General features: G+C 30.5%; 1 protein-coding gene across 2 annotated transcripts in view; it reads right to left on the bottom strand.

Moving 5' to 3' along the window:
• Positions 1-18127, bottom strand: part of LOC105232178 (1-phosphatidylinositol 4,5-bisphosphate phosphodiesterase) — a 144635-nt gene that overhangs the window by 120596 nt on the left and 5912 nt on the right. For both annotated transcript variants that reach the window (XM_049456658.1, XM_049456657.1), the window contains exon 2: positions 10289-11057. The gene's annotated coding sequence lies outside the window, so the exon portion shown is untranslated. The remainder of the gene's footprint in view (positions 1-10288; positions 11058-18127) is intronic.

Below are 18127 nucleotides of genomic sequence, written 5' to 3'. Positions count from 1 at the left end.
GAGCAAAGTGCAAACGCCTTGAAATTTTATTATTTACTTGTGAACATGTACATGTAAGTAATCCAAAAATCACTAGTGCGCAAGTAGTTTACTGATTTTAACTGTACGGTTGACAAAAAAATTCACTGAAGCACACAAAAATAGCATGAGTTGTAACTAGTTGGGAATAGTCCAAAAACAACTAGTGTGGAACTAGTTCATTGAGTTGAGGTAAAAATGTCGGGAAGACAAAAATTCACGCGAATACCCAAAAAAAACTTAGTTTGTGACTAGTTCAAAAACAACTAGCCTGCAATTAGTTGTCTAATTTGGCTGAATTGAACTAGTTGTCTAATTTGGCTGAATTCTTGTAAAATGCTAAAAAAAACTTCACTTGAGTTGGGGTAGATAAGTTGGTAACTAGTTAGTGAAGTGCTCCAAAAACAACTAACCTTCAATTATGTGTCTAATTTGGCTGAATTCTTGTAAAATGCTAAAAAAAACTTCACTTGAGTTGGGGTAGATAAGTTTGTAACTAGTTAGTGAAGTGCTCCAAAAACAGCCTTCAATTAGTTCTCTAATTTGGCTGTATTCTTGTAAAAACGTGCAAAATGCTAAAAAAAAAAACTTCATTTAAGTTGGTGTTTGATAAGTTTGTAACTAGTTAGTGAATCTAATGTGAAACTAAAGCACTGAGAGCACTAAATTATTGTGAACACGTTTAAAAGACAAAAAAAGTATACTGCATTACTAAAAATATATTAGATTGTAGCTATTTAGGAAAATATTAAATATTTTATACTTCACGTAATCAACATAATTTCCAAAAAGTAAGCGAAAATAAACTCTGCCTAATTAGTTAGTGAACTAGTGCATATTTGTTGCCAAAAATTCACTGGAGTAATCCAAAAACCACTAGTATGTAACTAGTTCACTGATTTGATGAAAAAGAAATTGACTGAAGTGTTCAAAAAGGGTCGAACGTTAACTCTTTTCAGCAATATGCTCCTCATTGCGATTAGCATACGATCTACGGACTAAACCAGGCGTTTCAACTTCTCTTCCTTCACGCTGGACTTGCCTTCGAGACGGTTTCATATTCCGACCGCCGCATTGTACCTTGCCTTAAACCCTTCGTGCTTGGCTTTTTCCGTTGCCTTCTCTTGTTGCCAGTGTTGGAACCATCGATCACCTGCTCAGGAGTGTGGATAAGTTCTTCTCCTTTTTCTGCGTTTATACCGAACAGCGCCCTTCTTGAATTGTGAAAGCCGTGCACTGATCCCAGTCCGCTTCGTGCGGTTGTTGACTTCCTTATTCAGTTTTATGATTCGGGGTCTCTATCCCTAGCATTATAAAGCTGGAATGGTTGGCTCTATAACTCATATAGAGTTTATTTATTAAAAAATTAGAGATAGAGAAACTAAAGACGCCTGATCCGCTCTAAAAATTCTCAATTCAATAATAATACCGACTTTGACCTTGCGCAACACTTCATTACACCATTATTTTAGCATGAAAGCAGAACAACCGTCTTTATACCTTCATCAAAGTACCAGATACCCGCCTATGTACACACACGCAGTATAACTCTACATATGTATTGGGTTATAAGGACAAAGTGTAGTTTGAAAATGATTTTCCAACGAATTGCCATCTCAGTTTATGCGACAATAAAACTAATTTGCTAAATGGCGCACAGAAATGTGCGAATAGTAATTACACATACGTTCCAACACACATGGGTTCCACTGAAAAAGGACACTCCTTTGCAGTTAGTTTAGTGTGTATATTATCGAACTGCTATAACAATGTGCATGTGAGTTTGTGTCTCACCAACACAATTGCCTTTTGCAGATAATGTTAAGCGCCTAAACTTATTAACACGTCTCCCCAACGGTAACATCCCTTTTATAGACCCGCTCTGCTCTGCTCAGCTTAAGCCTTGCGATAAATCATGACGTTAATGGATTTAAATTTAACCATTTGAGAAATAGTTTTGTATGGCAAATTTGTGGTTGAAGGAAAAAAGGTGTCAGACACTTCACTAATGCTTGACTGAATTGAGTTAGATCTGAAAAGTTGCCTATAAATGTGTTTTTGTAGCGCATTAAGTTGTAAATATTAAACGGGCGTTGAGTTAATTACACGATGAAATTTCAATGGGGGTCAATGTAATAAATAACCCTAAATGTCAAGTAATTTATAGCACACTAAAAATGAGTACGATGGAGAGCTTTTTCCATACGATTAATAGAGAAAGCTTAAGCATAAATTTCAAAGTAATATATAATGAAATATTGTCTTAAAAGTTTGGCCTAAAATATCTTTATGAAATAAAATAATAATTAATTGAATACTATTAATATCACACGATGGATGAAAGCTCGAAAGCTCGCAAAAAAGTATAAATGAGAATATAAAATAAAAATAAAACCTCTCAACTTTTAATTGACTATTTTTATGTTAAAAATTTTTATAAGCTTAACTTTTATGTCTTAGAACTTTTTAATAATAAAATTTGAATTAAATTTAATTAAAGCTTTTCATTTCTTAAATGAGCTTTTATGTGCTCTCCTTATAATTTAATCACTTTTAAAAATTGAAACTATATAAATAGTTGTATTAACATTTTTGGTTGTATCCCGAGCCTTCAACCGTTAAAATTAACTACTATTTTCAAAAAAGACCTCAGAGCTTTTACAATTTTTTAATGAATCTGAGTGTTGTTCGAAATCGTCTAATAATCATTAAAGCTCTCGCAGTTTAAAGTTCATTATTTTAGTAAATAAAGCTTATGGCAACAAAATAATCCTTAGAGCTTTTAAACGTGTTTAATGATTCTTAGTACTGGTCGAAATCTTCTAATATTTATTAAAGTGCTCGTTGTTTAAAGCATTCATTATCATTCGTTCATAATTTTAGCAAATGACGCTTATGGCAACAAAAAAGTCCTAAGAGCTTTTACAATTTTTTAATGATTTTGAGTAATTTAAAGTTCTTACTGTTGAAGGCATTCATTATTTTAACTAACAATTAACAAAAATTTTAGAGCTTTCGAGCTTTTTAATTGTATTAACACTTTGTTACTTTTAATAATTCCAAAAATATTATAGCTGCTTTTATAAAGCTTTTGAGTAAAATATTCATAAATCCAAAATCTTCAGCTGACTTTAGCAAATGCGCATATATAGCAAAAGTTGTCTTAGAGCTTTCAGGCTTTTTGGATTTTCTAATTGTATGAAGGCTTTGTTACTTTCGGTAAGCTTTTGCTATTTTAATGACATTTTCAACTTAATTGACTTTTACACATGATGATATTTAAAAAAGCTTTCACTTTAAAACTTTCAGAAGTCAGTTTAAAGCTTTTATGAGTCTAAAGCTCTGTTCGAAATTTAACTTGCAGGTAGCTTTTCATTTAGATTTTGAGATTTTTGAGACACTAAACTTTCCCGTTTCGTACTCGTATAGTAGTATCTATAAAAGTTTCCACATTAAAGCTGTAATAATTGTAAATTTGTCTTTTACAATAAAGCACCAACTAAGTTTCTCATTTAAAATTTAAGTAAACGCTTTTAAGCTCAAAAGCTTCGAAAGCTTTCTGTTTTCAAGAGCTTTTCCAACACAGTAAGCTAAGGATTAATATTATCTTTTTAAGCCTTTACTTACAATTTTCCAAAATAAAGGTAAATGAAAGCTTTTATGAAAGCTCATTACTTATGTATATTTTTTTATGTGATTTTTGTGATAAATTTTTACTTTCCTTTTTCTCACATAAGCTTATCATTTCCACATATTCTTGCAAAAAATACGTAAATTATCATAAAATGCGCATCAATTTCACCAAATAACGGTAGCCAACAGCTTTTATTGACAGTATGGCTGGTGGCTGACAAAAACAAGCAAACTTTCCATATCACATGCCAGCTGTGCGTTTTACACCCCCAATGCTTTAGTTTTCCCTCACACGCTTTTCAATACTTTTTCATTTTTCAGTTTTTTTTTGGTTTTTCCCCGCCTGACTTTGACAGTTTGAGTGCCTTTGTCAAGTTTCGCCCGCAAGTCACACATTTATTGTCAATTTTTTGTTATTGTTGCCATGTTTGTTTTTGCTATTAGCAATACTTTTTTATTTCGCATAATTTTTTTTTGTCTGAGTCGCCGCAATAAATTTAAGTTTATGCCATTTAATCATTATTTGCAACAACGCCTTTTATGGCTAGTGGCAACAGTTGCCACAGCGCCTTCCCCGCCCAAACGTAGTAACTGTAACTAGTAATCACTGCCGTTCCGAAATCCATATTTTTCACTTTGTGGGGGAGGCAATAAATTTGCCTTGTGCCTTAAATAACCAATAGCTTGCTGGTGAAGGTTGAATAGTAAAAGTTTTTATCGAAATATTGTTGTTTTACTATTTGTTTTCATTTTGCCGCCTTGTGGTCCACGTTATCATGTGCTTTTGTATTCGTTTCCCCGTAGTATACGCCTATCGAATATATCACTATATGTAAAATGAATTATTGTGCGCGGCATTATGTCATGGGCATTGAGCTGATGAATATTCGGGACGTCGGTTCCTTGAAGCAAAAACTATTACAACGAGTAAAACGGAACAATAAATTTCAGTAACTACATTGTTTTTGGATTAAATTGATACCCTGTCGTATATTTACCACTTTTATTGGAGCTGTATTGATTATTTATGATTAAAATTTCTGTATTTGGGAGAAATTAATGCTATTTGAATAATTTTGCAGCGAATTTTGGAGTTTTAAGTGTAATAAATAATTATTTGCTTCATAATAATGGATTTAGTGTATATTCGAAACACATCTAGAAACAAACATTCTTCATATTTTTCCACTAAATTGTTAAAAATTATAAAATTTCACTGAAAATTATAAATTTTTAATAACTCTCGTTCCTTTACATGAGCTTTCGAGCTTTTGTGCTTCCAAAAAAAGCTTTCGATCTTTGATAAAAATCAAACATTTAAAATAAAAGTATATAAAAGAAGAACTGTTATCTATTTCACATGAGCTTTAAAGCTTTTGTGCTTCCAAAAAAGCTTTCGATCTTTGATAAAAATCACACTTTTAAAATAAAAGTATATAAAAGAAGAACTGTTATCTATTTTACATGAGCTTTAGAGCTTTTGTGCTTCCAAAAAGCTTTCGATCTTTGATAAAAATCAAACTTTTCAAATTAAATATATACAAGAAGAACTGTTATCTATTTTACATGAGCTTGAGAGCTTTTGTGCTTGCAAAAAAAGCTTTCGATCTATGATAAAAATCACACTTTTAAAATAAAAGTATATAATAGACAATCTTTTCCGTTGTGAAGTTTTCAAAATTCGTATATTTTCTTTTTTCTAATGGCAAAGCTTTTATTATTTTTAATGAGCTTTTAAACTATCATTGAAATAAAAGTGTGTAAAAGATAATTCAGTACCTTTCTGAAACTCATTACCACTTATCTTTTTACTGTTATAAATTTGTTTTTTATGATTTCCAGTGAGCTTTTAAACTTTTAAGTATTCCCAAGAGCTTTAGAACTTTCATAAGTAGCACGCATTTGTAATAGAAAAAAGCATGCGGAAAATCTCAACGAAAGCTCAATGAATCTGAAGCCAGTTTCAAAAAGCTCCAAAGCTCTTAGAAGTCCTATGTATTCTATAGCGCAACAGTACTGTCTATTAAGCTTATATTCATTTACTTATGTATATTTGTAAACAATTTTCTAAAGAATTCAAAATTGCCGCAAAGCAAAACAAAACAACCATTTTACCTTTCAAGTATTTACGAAAAAGTCAAGTGGCTGACAAAAGCGGAAAGTAAAATTGCGATAATTTAATGTGAAGTGCTAAGTAGCCCGAAAAACGATTATTGGGAAGCTTTTGAAAGCTAACGTACGCCTACATATGTATTTCAAAGTTGAAATTGAAGTGTGTTTTTACAATTATGGAATTCTGTTTAATTTTTATTCATGTTGGTATGCCAAAAAGCTTTTCGTTGGAATTCAATAAAAATTTATAATTATGCAAAAATTAAGCTTGTTAAGTAATAATAATAGCTTTTATAGGCAATCACCGATGGACGATATTAAATTCATTGGGTTTCCAGGGTGCCTAGCTGTATTTTGCTTAAGAAGCTTAAAGCACAGAGGGTAAAAAAATTCTTTTGTTAACCAACTCCATTTTTGTGGCATTAATCACATTGAAAAATATTTTTTTTATTTTTTTTATTAAAATTTTTTAATTTTTTTTATTAAAAGTATTTCTTTTTATTTGATTTTATTTTTCATTATTTATAATTTATTGTTTGTTTACTTTTTCCTTACTTTATTTTGCTATTAATATATTTTTACATTCATTATTTTTTTTTATTTTTTTTATTTTACTTTTTTTTAGTTTTTATGTTTCTAATTTTTATTCTTTCTTTTAATTTTTCATTAATTTGTATTTTTGTTTATTTATTTGTGTTTTAATTAAATATTTTAATATTTTATTAATTTTTTATTCTTAATTTTTTCTTTATTTTATATTTTTTTTTATATTTTTATATTTATTTTTTTATTATTTTTCAAATTTTTTTAATTTTTTTTTAAATTTCTATAATAACACCTTTTTTAGTTTTTCTATACTTTCTATATTATTTAATTCTCTATAAAAACAAAATTTGTTTTTTATTTTTTATTTCAAATTTAAAAAACTAATATTTTTTTAAAAAAAAACAAAATTTTTATTAAAAAACTTTATTTTTCAAAAATAATTTCAACAAAACTTTTATTAAAAGTTTTATTTCTTCCATCTTTCCTATTTTAATTAATTTTAGTTTTAATTTTATATATTTTTTAATTAAAAATTTTAATATTTTTTTTATTCGGGTATTATTTTATTGACATGTGTGGAAAATGTGGTTTCATCTTGAATTTTATTAAACAATTTTTATATTTTTTCTTTTAATTTTTTTTTCTCGCATTTCTAATATTATTTTGAACTATTTATATTATATTTTTTTATATTTTTATTTTTAAAATTTTATTATACCATCTTTAATTTATTTACAGTTTTTATCTTATTTTACTAATTTTTTATTTTTATTTATATTTTTTTTATTTTTATTATTTTTATTTAAATTACTCCTATTTCTTTATTAAAGTTATTTTTTATTTTAATTTTTTTTTTATTTTTTTTTATTTTTATGTTTTTTTTTTGTTGCAATATTCATGTAATGTGTCTAACGTACATTTCTTGGAATTCCTCAAATATTCCACTCAATTATTTTGCTTTATTTCTCTGTACTAAATATTTTGCACATTGACCGTTTGCTTTGCTATATGTTGGCATGGATGTAGCATTTCATTTAATGTCATTTCACTTGGCCATCTGTTGTCAGACTCATTTACGCGAACGTCCGTCTACGTGGCGTTTAACAACAAGAAGCACAAAGTCAACACAAAGCTTGTAAAACAAAATAAGATGAAAATCAAAAATATATAAAAAATAAAAATAAAACAAATAAATAAATTACAAAAAATAGAAAAAAAAAATATAAAAAAATACAAAAAATATAATAAAGTTATAATAAAGTTATAATAAAATTAAAAAAAAGATACGAAATAGAATAAAAACTTCAAATAAGTGTAAAATTCAACAAAAAAAATGTAATCCAAAAAACGCCGTTAATAAATAATCAACAAATGCAAAACAATTTGCTGCCAAACGTCACCATTCAACAAATGTCAGCGCAGCCATCAAAGCGGCAAAGTAGCGCTGACAGTTGCGCTCATATTGCCTGTGGCCGAAGACATTTCATAGGCACTCATTCACCAATTTACTGACTCACGCGAGTACCACACTCATGCGGCCACTTAAAGCAGCTTTGTACGTGTGTATGTGTGTGTCAGTATGTTTTGTTTCAACATTTCGTCAGTTAGCTTTAGGCGTTTTTCCTTTTTTTTAGCTGGTTTTAGTTGACAGTTTAGTTGTTTTAGACTTCTGCGCCACACGATCCTCTGACCATTGTTTTTATTAGTTTATTTGTCTTATTTGTTTTGTTATCATTTTCATAGACATTGTTTGCATAAAAGTAGCGTGTAAATAAACAATAAACTAAGTTTGTGTAAACATAGCATTGTTCAAATTGAAATTGAAGATTTTTTTTTCAACAGTTAAGCTCCACAACAACAGCTACTGACAGTTGCAGCTGTGTATTTTTAGGCGCCTTAGCAAAAGTTTAAAAGTTTTAAGCTACAGGAAAGATTATGTATACGGGTCAATTGAAAAAGACACGCTACACTTGTTAAAAAGACAACATTACTGTAATGTCGTGTCTAACATTCTTAACCTCAAAAAATTTCACTGAAAGTTCAAAACCACAAAACTGATCCACATAGTGTCAAGAATGTCACTAGCTCAATCATTTAGGTTTTGTTTCTTTACGGATTTTCAAAGAAGACGATACAGATTCTGAATATGCTGAAATGAAAGCTCAAAAGCTCTATGAAGCTTAAGTAGTGAGAAAACATTTTAGTGAAAGCTCAAATTCTCAGAAAAAGTTCAGTCATTTCTAATTAATTTGAAGACGATACCGATTCTGTATATGTAAGGCAAATCCGTTTATTGGCAACGAGGAAAGCTATTGTTATCCGATGTAGAAATCCGTAGATTCAATTTAAAATGAAATATTTCCAAAAAAAGGAGATGCTAGCGAAAGCTTTGAATAAAAAGCAGAAATGAAAGCTCAAAAGCTCTGTAAAAAAGCTCTATGAAACTTAAGTAATGAGAAAACATTTTAGTGAAAGCTCAAATTCTCAGAAAAAGTTCAATGATTTCTAATTAAGGCTCACAGAGAACATTATATTGTGAAAAGGCTGAGAAGCTTTCAAAAATAAATTTTAAAAGAAATACATATGTATATAAAAATAAATTACTCTGCAGACGCAAGCGAAAACTTCGAATGTAAAAGTAATTTAAAAGAAGCTGAAGTGAAAACTCAAAAGCTTTGTAAAACAATCCTTTGGAGCTTTAGTAGTCAGAAAGCATTTCTGAATTCTCATAAAAAGCTCAGCAGTTTCTAATAAACGCTCACAGAGAACATTATAGTGTGAAAAAGGTGAAAAGCTTTCGAAAAAAGTTTTCTAAATTGAGCCAGCACGCATGAAAGTTCACAAAAGTCTCTAAAATATCTTACAAAGTTTGGTAGTATGAAAAATTCATGTAAAAGCTCAAATGCTCTAATACTAATAAAAAGCACGAAGTTTACAATGTTCGATTTTGACTATAGATAGAAAAAATACTTGGTTTTCCAATTCACAAATTAGTGAACTCTACCATAACTACAGCTTAATGACTTTAAGTTTACTTTTTCCTTCTAAAAATTTTAAAATAATTAAAACTCCATATTTATGGATATTTATAAGCCTAGGCTTGCAGAACAACTTTATTATTTGAGTCAATATAGTGCTCAAACTTTTTGATATAATTTTTTGTCTTAGGAATTCTGCATTACTTATCTAACTTCATTGAATCCATCGTTAGTTTCAGTTCATTTGTGACAATATTTCATATAAGTATAATAGTATAACACTTTTTGTATTAGTATAGTCTTAGTAGTTAGTATTAGTCTTTGAAAATATTAAAAAGCGATTTCTTCATTTTTTTTACACAAATATTTTTTATAACTTTTTTATAACAGTTATTTTGTCAGTATGGAATTCTACATTACTTATCAAATTTTCTCCTAATACCTCATTAAATCCATCGTTAGTTTCAGTTCATTTGTGACAATATTTGATACAAGTATAACATTATAACACTTTTTATATTAGTATAATAGTCTTTGAAAATGTTAAAAAGCGATTTCTTCATTTTTTGACGCAAATATTTATTATAACGTTTTTTATAACAGTTATTTCGTCAGTATAACAGTTTATAAATTTATCGAAAAAATTTCTAATATAAAATTGGTTTCATATAAGGCTTTTACAATGTAAAATACTGTATAATAATGTCTGTATAACAGTTTTTATAACACTTTTGTGGTGCGATAAAAATGTTTAAACAGATATGTAGGTGAAAGCCAATAACATTAATATCTTTGAAAATCATATACTATAGCATATGAAAATTATCACACTACTTGCCATCAATATTTTAGTTCAGCTCTCAGAGTAAAATTGTATTCTCTGCAAAACTAGCAAATACCTGTTCCAAAAACCCCTAAAGCGTGCTCCTAACGAACTAAGAGTGTTAGCTTCTTATAAATTCATGCTTTCGTTTAACAATTTTTATAATTGACTTACTCACCTTCTTATCTACGCCAAAATGCGTCAGTTGCTGCTTCTTCTTGTCGTTTTCTATTTAATTTTGTTCACTTCACCACACCTGTTTCGAGGTTTGCTGCACGTTTTATTTTTATCATTAACCTTAGACTCCACTTTACACTACTTTATTACCACCTTGTGCTGTTAATTCTGCGTCTTCTTCATTATTTTTTATTGCAATTATATTAAATTGGTTGTTGTTGTTGTGGTTGTCATCATCAGCTGTCGGTTCAGCCGTAGGCGCTGCAAATTACCAACCAAACAACAACAATGAGAGACTGTGAGCCGGCGTTACCAACGCACACGTGCAAAGTACGCAGGCGACTTTAAGTAAACTTAATTTTGGCGTAAAATTTTTTAAATTATTTTTAATTATTATTAATTAATTCTAATTTTTATTAATTATTTTTAATTTTTATTAATTTTATTTAATTATAAATAATTAATTTTTAATTTTTAGTATTTTTTATAGTGCAAATTTCTAAATCTTGCAAAATATTTGTCAACTTCAGCTAATTTCCACGGTAAACACTTTCATGTGATTTCCAATATTTCCAGGCTTTCCACAACTTTTACTTTCAATTATATCATTCTTTGGTGGGATTTTTAATATTTTTGTTTGCTTATCAGCCACTTATTTATTACTCACTTATTCACTTGTCGCCGCTACTATTTTACACTTCAATTAGCTGCACTTTTATTAATTCAATTGCTTGCGTGTCTCCGTCTTGTTGCCGAAGTGTGATGTAAAGCTGCAAATATTATGGTAAACTGTATTAGCAATACAAATAGTAATTGGCATACAACTTTAAATACATATCAAAAGCGTAATGCGCGTATATAGTCAGCCACGCGGTTGCTGAATCTTGATAAAATTTCCGCGTTCGATGACGAAAAGCTGAATGTTTAGCGACCACAAGTATTTGGTCAAGACAGTGGTGGCGGTGTTTGGAGGGGGAAAAATTGTAACCAAAAAAACTATTAATGTATGCATTTTGTTGCAAATTAAATGGATTTGATAAAAATTCGCTACACTATAGCTGGTATAACAGTTTGTATAACAGTTATTAAATTTTAGTTAAATATGCTTTATGACATAAAATGCCATATATGCAAATTAAATGCATTTAAACAAAAGTCCTTACAATATAAATGGTATAACAGTTTGTATAACAGTTATGAAATTTTAGTTTAATATGCTTTATGACATAAAATGCCATTTATGCAAATGAAAAGCATTCTAACAACCATAAATGCAAGAAAAGTTGCATAATGCCTTGTATAACAATTATTAAATGTCCTTCTACGGCATTTATATTTTTATCCTTCCAATTTATCGTCATTGATCAAAATAAATACATGTGAACAAAACTGAACGCGATATAACTTGTATAACACTTTGTATAACAGTTAAGAAATGTTAATGTTTTGTAATGTTTAATTGTAATGTTATTGAAATCCAAAATCAAATAACGTTGTTTAAATTATTAGGTGCTGGCGTTTCACACACAAAACATATTTGTGTAATAGCTCATATAGTATGTATGTATGTACATACATATATGTATATGTATGTAGTTGTCTAACCAGCTGTATAACAGTTGATAAGAGTATTTTTTGCCTCACGAAATTTACTTTTTTGTTATAAAATGGCGACGAAATAATTGGTGGCGGTTTTAATGCAACAATTCTATTTTTTCCCGCCAATATAACAGTTTTACGTATAATTAATAAAAAGCTTATATAACACTGGACTTGTTATATGCCATTCTTAACACAGAAAACCACAGTATAAAAGTTTTTATAAAAGTATAACAGTTTATAACAATTTTTCTATTGCTCTAATTAGACTATTATGTTACTAAAGGTGCTTTAAATGAAACAAAAGAATCTTTGGATTATTAAGTAGCCTTTTAAAAACAGTTCTTATTACCATAAGTTCAAATTTCGTTGCCAATATAACAGTTTTGAAAATAAATTAATATTAATTTTTAGCGAAAAACAGGTTTTGTAGATTTTATATCTTAAAATACAATTGTATAACACTTTTCATAACAGTATAACAACTTTATAACAGTTAATTATTGCGTCTAGTAAATTTTCAACGTCAAATTAATTTGTCGTTTGGCTTTTAAGCAAAGTTAAAGTCCTTTGTGTAAATTTTCTTTCATTTCCCGACTATAAAATATATCTCCTCTGCCCGCACGCCACTGCACATAACAGTCATTTAGTAGACGTAATTGTTTGGTTTCTTGTTGTTGCTTTAAATTGCTTGTTTTATTACGCTGCGCTACTCTCGCTCATATCGCTATCGTCTTTGAAGTTGTTACACTTTTTTTCCCAATTTTATCACGAACATATTATACAAATATATGTATGTATGTATATATTATTATGTGAATATGTACATATACATACATAGTATATTATATAGTCATTTGTATATCGAAATTTGTTGTTGTTACTTTCGGCTGCTTGCAAAAAGCAAACGTTTTCGTATATGCATATACACACATACATACAATCTTTGTTTGTATGTAATATATATATATATGCCAAATAAATTAAAATTTCTTGTTTCACTACACCGCCTCTGTTTTTGTTGTTGTAATTTTTTACTATTGAAATTTTTGCTCCACTTAATCTCATTACACACAGACATTGTTTGCTGTCGTTTGGTGATTTTGCTTACTGTTGTTATTTTTGTTTGTTATATTATTGGTGTTGTTGTTTGTATTAATTTTGCTGTTGTTGCTATTACTTTAACTAGTTGTTGTTGTTATTATTCTTGCACAACTGCGTTATCTTGGCGTGTTTTCCCTAAGCAATGTAGAAACTCCAAGTATTTTTAGCAGCGAGAAAATATTTTCTTGTTTGATTATTTCGGAAGTAATGTAAATATTGTGGATTTTAATTATAAAGTTAGGGAAATTGTTTTCTTTGTTATCGTGTGAGCGCATATTTGGTAGAAAGAATTGTAAATCTGTTAAAAAAAAATCCAAATCCGCTTTGGTTGAATCAAACTTAATCAGATATTAATGTTTAAAATTTTCAATGGAATTATTTGTTTGCCTGGACAATCTTTCCAAACCGTTTAACTTTATTACGAAAATTCACGTTCTGTAAAGAATGTATTTCGTGAACTTCGTTCAACTTACGGTCAACATAAACGGCCTAGTGAGTTTACTATTCGCAACACCATCAACCATCTTGAGACCCAACATTCATTATTGGATAATATTCGACCGAATAGACCACGTTCAGCACGCAGTGAAGCAAATATAGAAGCCGTAGCTGGGAGTGTACACGAAGACCGTGGAGAGTCGATTCGTTGCCTTTCGCAGCAACTTGAATTGACTTATGGAACGACTGTACGCATTTTATGTCGAGATCTTAAATTGAAAGCGTACAAAATACAGCTAGAAGCAGCAAGAATTGAAGCCTCTCGACCTTTCCAAGCGACTTCGCCGCATCGTTCTATGAAAAGTTGAAAAGTTCCAAGAAGATCCAACGTTTTTGAGCCAAATTTTGTTCAACGATGAAGCCAACTTCTGTTTCAATGGGTATGTAAACAAGTAAAATTGCGCCATTTGGGACGAAGAGCAACCTGAAGAGATTCAAGAGTTGACATTTCCATCCACAAAAAATACAGTTTGGTGGTTTGTAGGCCGGTGGAATCCTGGGTTCAAATTTCTTCAAAAATTATGCCGGTAAGAACGTAACCGTCAACGGCAACCATCACGCCATGACAATCGACTATTTGATGCCTAAAATTGAAGCTCAAAATCTCGGCGACTTTTGGTTTCAACAAGACGGCGTCAACTCCCACACATCGCATCAATCAAGGGATTTATTAAGAAAAAAATTCGGTGAGCAGATAATTTCACGTTTTGGTTCGGTCGATTGGCCATCAAGATCGTGTGATATCATACCGTTACGCTTTTTCCTGTGGGGATATGTAAAGTCTAAAATCTATGCGAACAATCCCGCTTCGACTCAGGCCTTGGAGCAAAACATCGCGCGTGACATTCGTGACAGTTATCAGTCGAAATGCTCGAACGAGTCATCAAAAATTGGACTCAACGGATGGGCCAATTAAGACGAAGCCACGGCCAGCATTTGAAAGAGATAATCTTAAAAAAAAAACGCCAAAGAATGATCTTTTGAATGCTAATAAACATTTCCCATCAAATTTTATTTTTTCGGTGTTTTTTCTTTAAAAGAAATTAGGGAACCTCGAAATAGATCACTTTATAAATGGGTTCCTTTGATTTATTTTTCAGATTTTTTTTTTTATATAAATATTATTTAACACCAAATCGTGTTTCTTCTTCTTCTTTCGTAACCTAAATTACACTTATTAAAAAAAAAATACTTTTTCCCCCAAAAAAAATCCCCGAAATACAACCTTTCGAACGAAAGTACACAATTCAGACAGCAACAAGCACAACCGCAAGCCCAGCAAAGAGCATAATACTTAAAACACACATACACACACACACACACAAATCTTCGCATCTGCTTTGCATACACAAAAGCAAAATGAGTACTAAAAATTTATAAACACAAATAAATATTAAACAAATAAATAATTAAGTAAGAACAATTTATGCATGCAAGCTATTCGCTGGCAATTACTCAGCGCAAGCGCCTCTCGCCCGCCCCTCGTAATGATAATGCGCGCATTTCAGCACACACAGTGCATAATTTACACTCGCTTGCGCCCGCTCCGCTCCACCGCCGGCACCGGCATCGGCTGCGGCGCAAGGCCCACGCTCCCACCTGCAGCTTGCCGCTGCCTAAACAGACACGGCTCGCCTTGCCTTGCATTGCTTTGCCAGCTATCAATCAAATTGAGTTAGCGTTGCTCCAAATTAGTGTGTGCGCCTGGCCTCACCATGCGCGCTCTCGCACTCGCGCTCTTGCTTTTGCTTTAGCGGTATTTGTGCATTTCTTTGCTTTGTTTTCGCTTTTTTCAGCCCCTCCACTCTTCTTCTACACTCTCTATAACGCTCGCTCTATATTTCTATATTATTTCTTGCTCTACGCTCGGCTGATCGCGGCTCTCTGTATACATTTCAGCACAACAAAAATATTCAAATTGAAAAGTGTTCAGAGAAAAAAAAAATACTTGTAGACAGCGCGCAAATTGTTTATTGTCGGCTGAGCGGTGTAGAAAAAATGTGCGCCGATCACCACTTGCACGATCTTTGCCCAGAGCGCGGCCCGGTACATGTAAAAATGTACGTTCGGCGTTCAGTGATCGTTAAAGTAATGCAATAAGATGCAAAAATTTGGTTATTTATCATGTAGCGGCGGCAATCGATCAGTGCTGATCATACACTGCTCTGATCACTCCCGTTCATTTGTGGTTTCTGCGTAGAGATCGCTGAACTGTTATACATACATAACAATTTTTTATTTGTGGGTGGTTTAGTGATCTCCACAGGAAGGAGTGTTGAAATTTATGTAAATTAAGTTTAGGTAAAAAGTTGAAAGGCACGGGAAGGTGTTTGAATACAGATTTATGACAACAGTGTGAATTGAGTTGTATACAAAAGATCGTAGGTATTTATAGAACACTGCTCGCCCATAGAAATTAGATGGAACTAGAAAGTAAATAATGAAAGTGTCAATACTAATTATAGGCACAAATGTGTCGCTAAGCAAGTTGAAGCTTGAAAATGAAAATTAAATTTACAAACCGCTTTACGGCCTGGCAACTTAAATTTTTGTGGGAAAACTCATATAACTTACAATAATTAGAAAATTTTTAAGGCGGAAACAGTAATAGTTTTTATAAGATACTATAAATGTGTATTCCGGATGCTAAAATTTTTAAGCAATTTGTATAATAGTTTTATTGTATGTATAACAGTTTGTATAACAGTTTTTCATACCATTTTGATAACAATTCACGAATTAAATAATATTAAAAATATGTATCTAAGCAATTTGGGTCTTATTCTTGAAAATAAAACGTACAAATAACTTTTAAGCTTATCAAATTGTTTTTTAAGGAAACCTCATGTGATTTACAAAGAAAAGAAAAATCTAATAAATATAAGACACTATAAGTGTGCATTCTGAATGTGGAAAAAAATTTAAACAAGGTGTATAATAGTTTTTATAACAGCCGGTATAACCATTTACTATATTCCGAACCCACAGTCTTTTTGAAATCTGCATTACAGTTGACATATCAGTTTAATATGCGGTATTACAGATTTTCATTATTCTTCATAGCAAGTAATTTTAAAATCTGTATAACAGTTTGTATAACAGTTTAAAACTCAGTATAACAGTTTTTTTATTATTCTTCGTAACAATTTGCACATTTCCCTGTTTTTGTCAAATAATTATATATTTCCAATGCTATTATTAGCCGTATAACAGTTAACGTAACTATAAATACTTTACATAATTTGAAAGAAATGCACACGTGAATTTATATTTTTAACTTTAAGTACAAATCATAAAACCACCTTGCAGCTAGTTCGTAAAAAAACAATATTAGTAGTATAACACTTCAATATAAAGCTATTCGATTTTACAGTTTATATGACAAAATTAATATAATTATTCTTGTTAGTTTTGCAGAAAGTGACTTTTCTTTTTGCTTTTTTATACCAAATTTTTAGTTTTAAACTTATTATGAAAACTGTTATACACATTATTTATTGAAGAATATACTTTCTTAACTATTTTACGCTTAGTTTAAAAATTACATAATTTTTTCTGCCCAAAATGCAATTTCCTCGCGCGCACCATACATACATATACATACATATGTACATACATACACACTCAAAGCAATACGACCAAAGGAGCACAGTTACTCAGTCTGTTTGGCAATCAATCTGCCATTTTGTACGCCCGCTGGGCAGCTCAGCCATACTTGCAGCTTCTCAGCTCCACAGTTCTCGCTGTAACAGCCGCTGTGGATGTGGTCATTGTGTCCTTTGTTAGCCATCAATTTGTTGTTGTTTACTGTAGTCTTCAACGAAATTACTACCACACGCGCACTTCGACACATACACAAAGAAACAGCTGCATATTTCAATTTTCATACGATGTAAGACGAACTTTGGCTATCAATTGATTTGTGTGCATTTCCTGTGAATCCAGACAGTTAAAGGGCATGTTTGTACATGTTTGTGTGTGTGTAAGCCAAAATCTGATCTGATCTGATTGACTATGTGGGTTGCTTAGATCGTTGTGATGAATTGTAACGGCTTTTGCGAGGTCGGTACGAAGCAATGGAAGTTTCAGGGGAAGGAAGGAAGGAAATTTCTGTTTTTGGTTTTGAAAATGTTTAGGAAGGATTTGATTTAATCTTTGTGCTTAAATAAGTTTTTTCAATTTTTTTTTTTAACTTTCAAAAATTTTTTTTCGAAAAATTTTGAAAATTTTTCGAATTTTTTTTTTTGAAAAAAGTTTGAAATTTTTCCATATTCATTCATTTTTTCAATAAAATTTTTAAAATTTTCCTAAATTGTGTATAAAATATTCCCATGTTAAGAAAATAAATTTTTTCGAAAAAATTTCAGAGAAAGAACTCTTTTATTTTCGAAAAAAATTTTAAAATTTTCTTAAATTGCGTATAAGCAAATCCCATGTAATATTACAATCATGTGCAGGCGCATCCGAAATTTTATTGTGCTTATTACTTTCACTCAAAAATTCAAAAATAAATATTTGAAAAATTCTACTCACACATTTACATACATATGTATGTATGTAAGTAGACTCATATACAAATATAAATACATACACACATCCATATGTACATATGTATGTATATACAGCATCCTCATTCAAC

Source organism: Bactrocera dorsalis, chromosome 4, assembly GCF_023373825.1.
Source record: "Bactrocera dorsalis isolate Fly_Bdor chromosome 4, ASM2337382v1, whole genome shotgun sequence".
Taxonomy (NCBI): domain Eukaryota; kingdom Metazoa; phylum Arthropoda; class Insecta; order Diptera; family Tephritidae; genus Bactrocera; species Bactrocera dorsalis.
The sequence above is the reverse complement of the archived record's forward strand: the minus strand, read 5'-3'. Positions and strand labels throughout refer to the sequence as shown.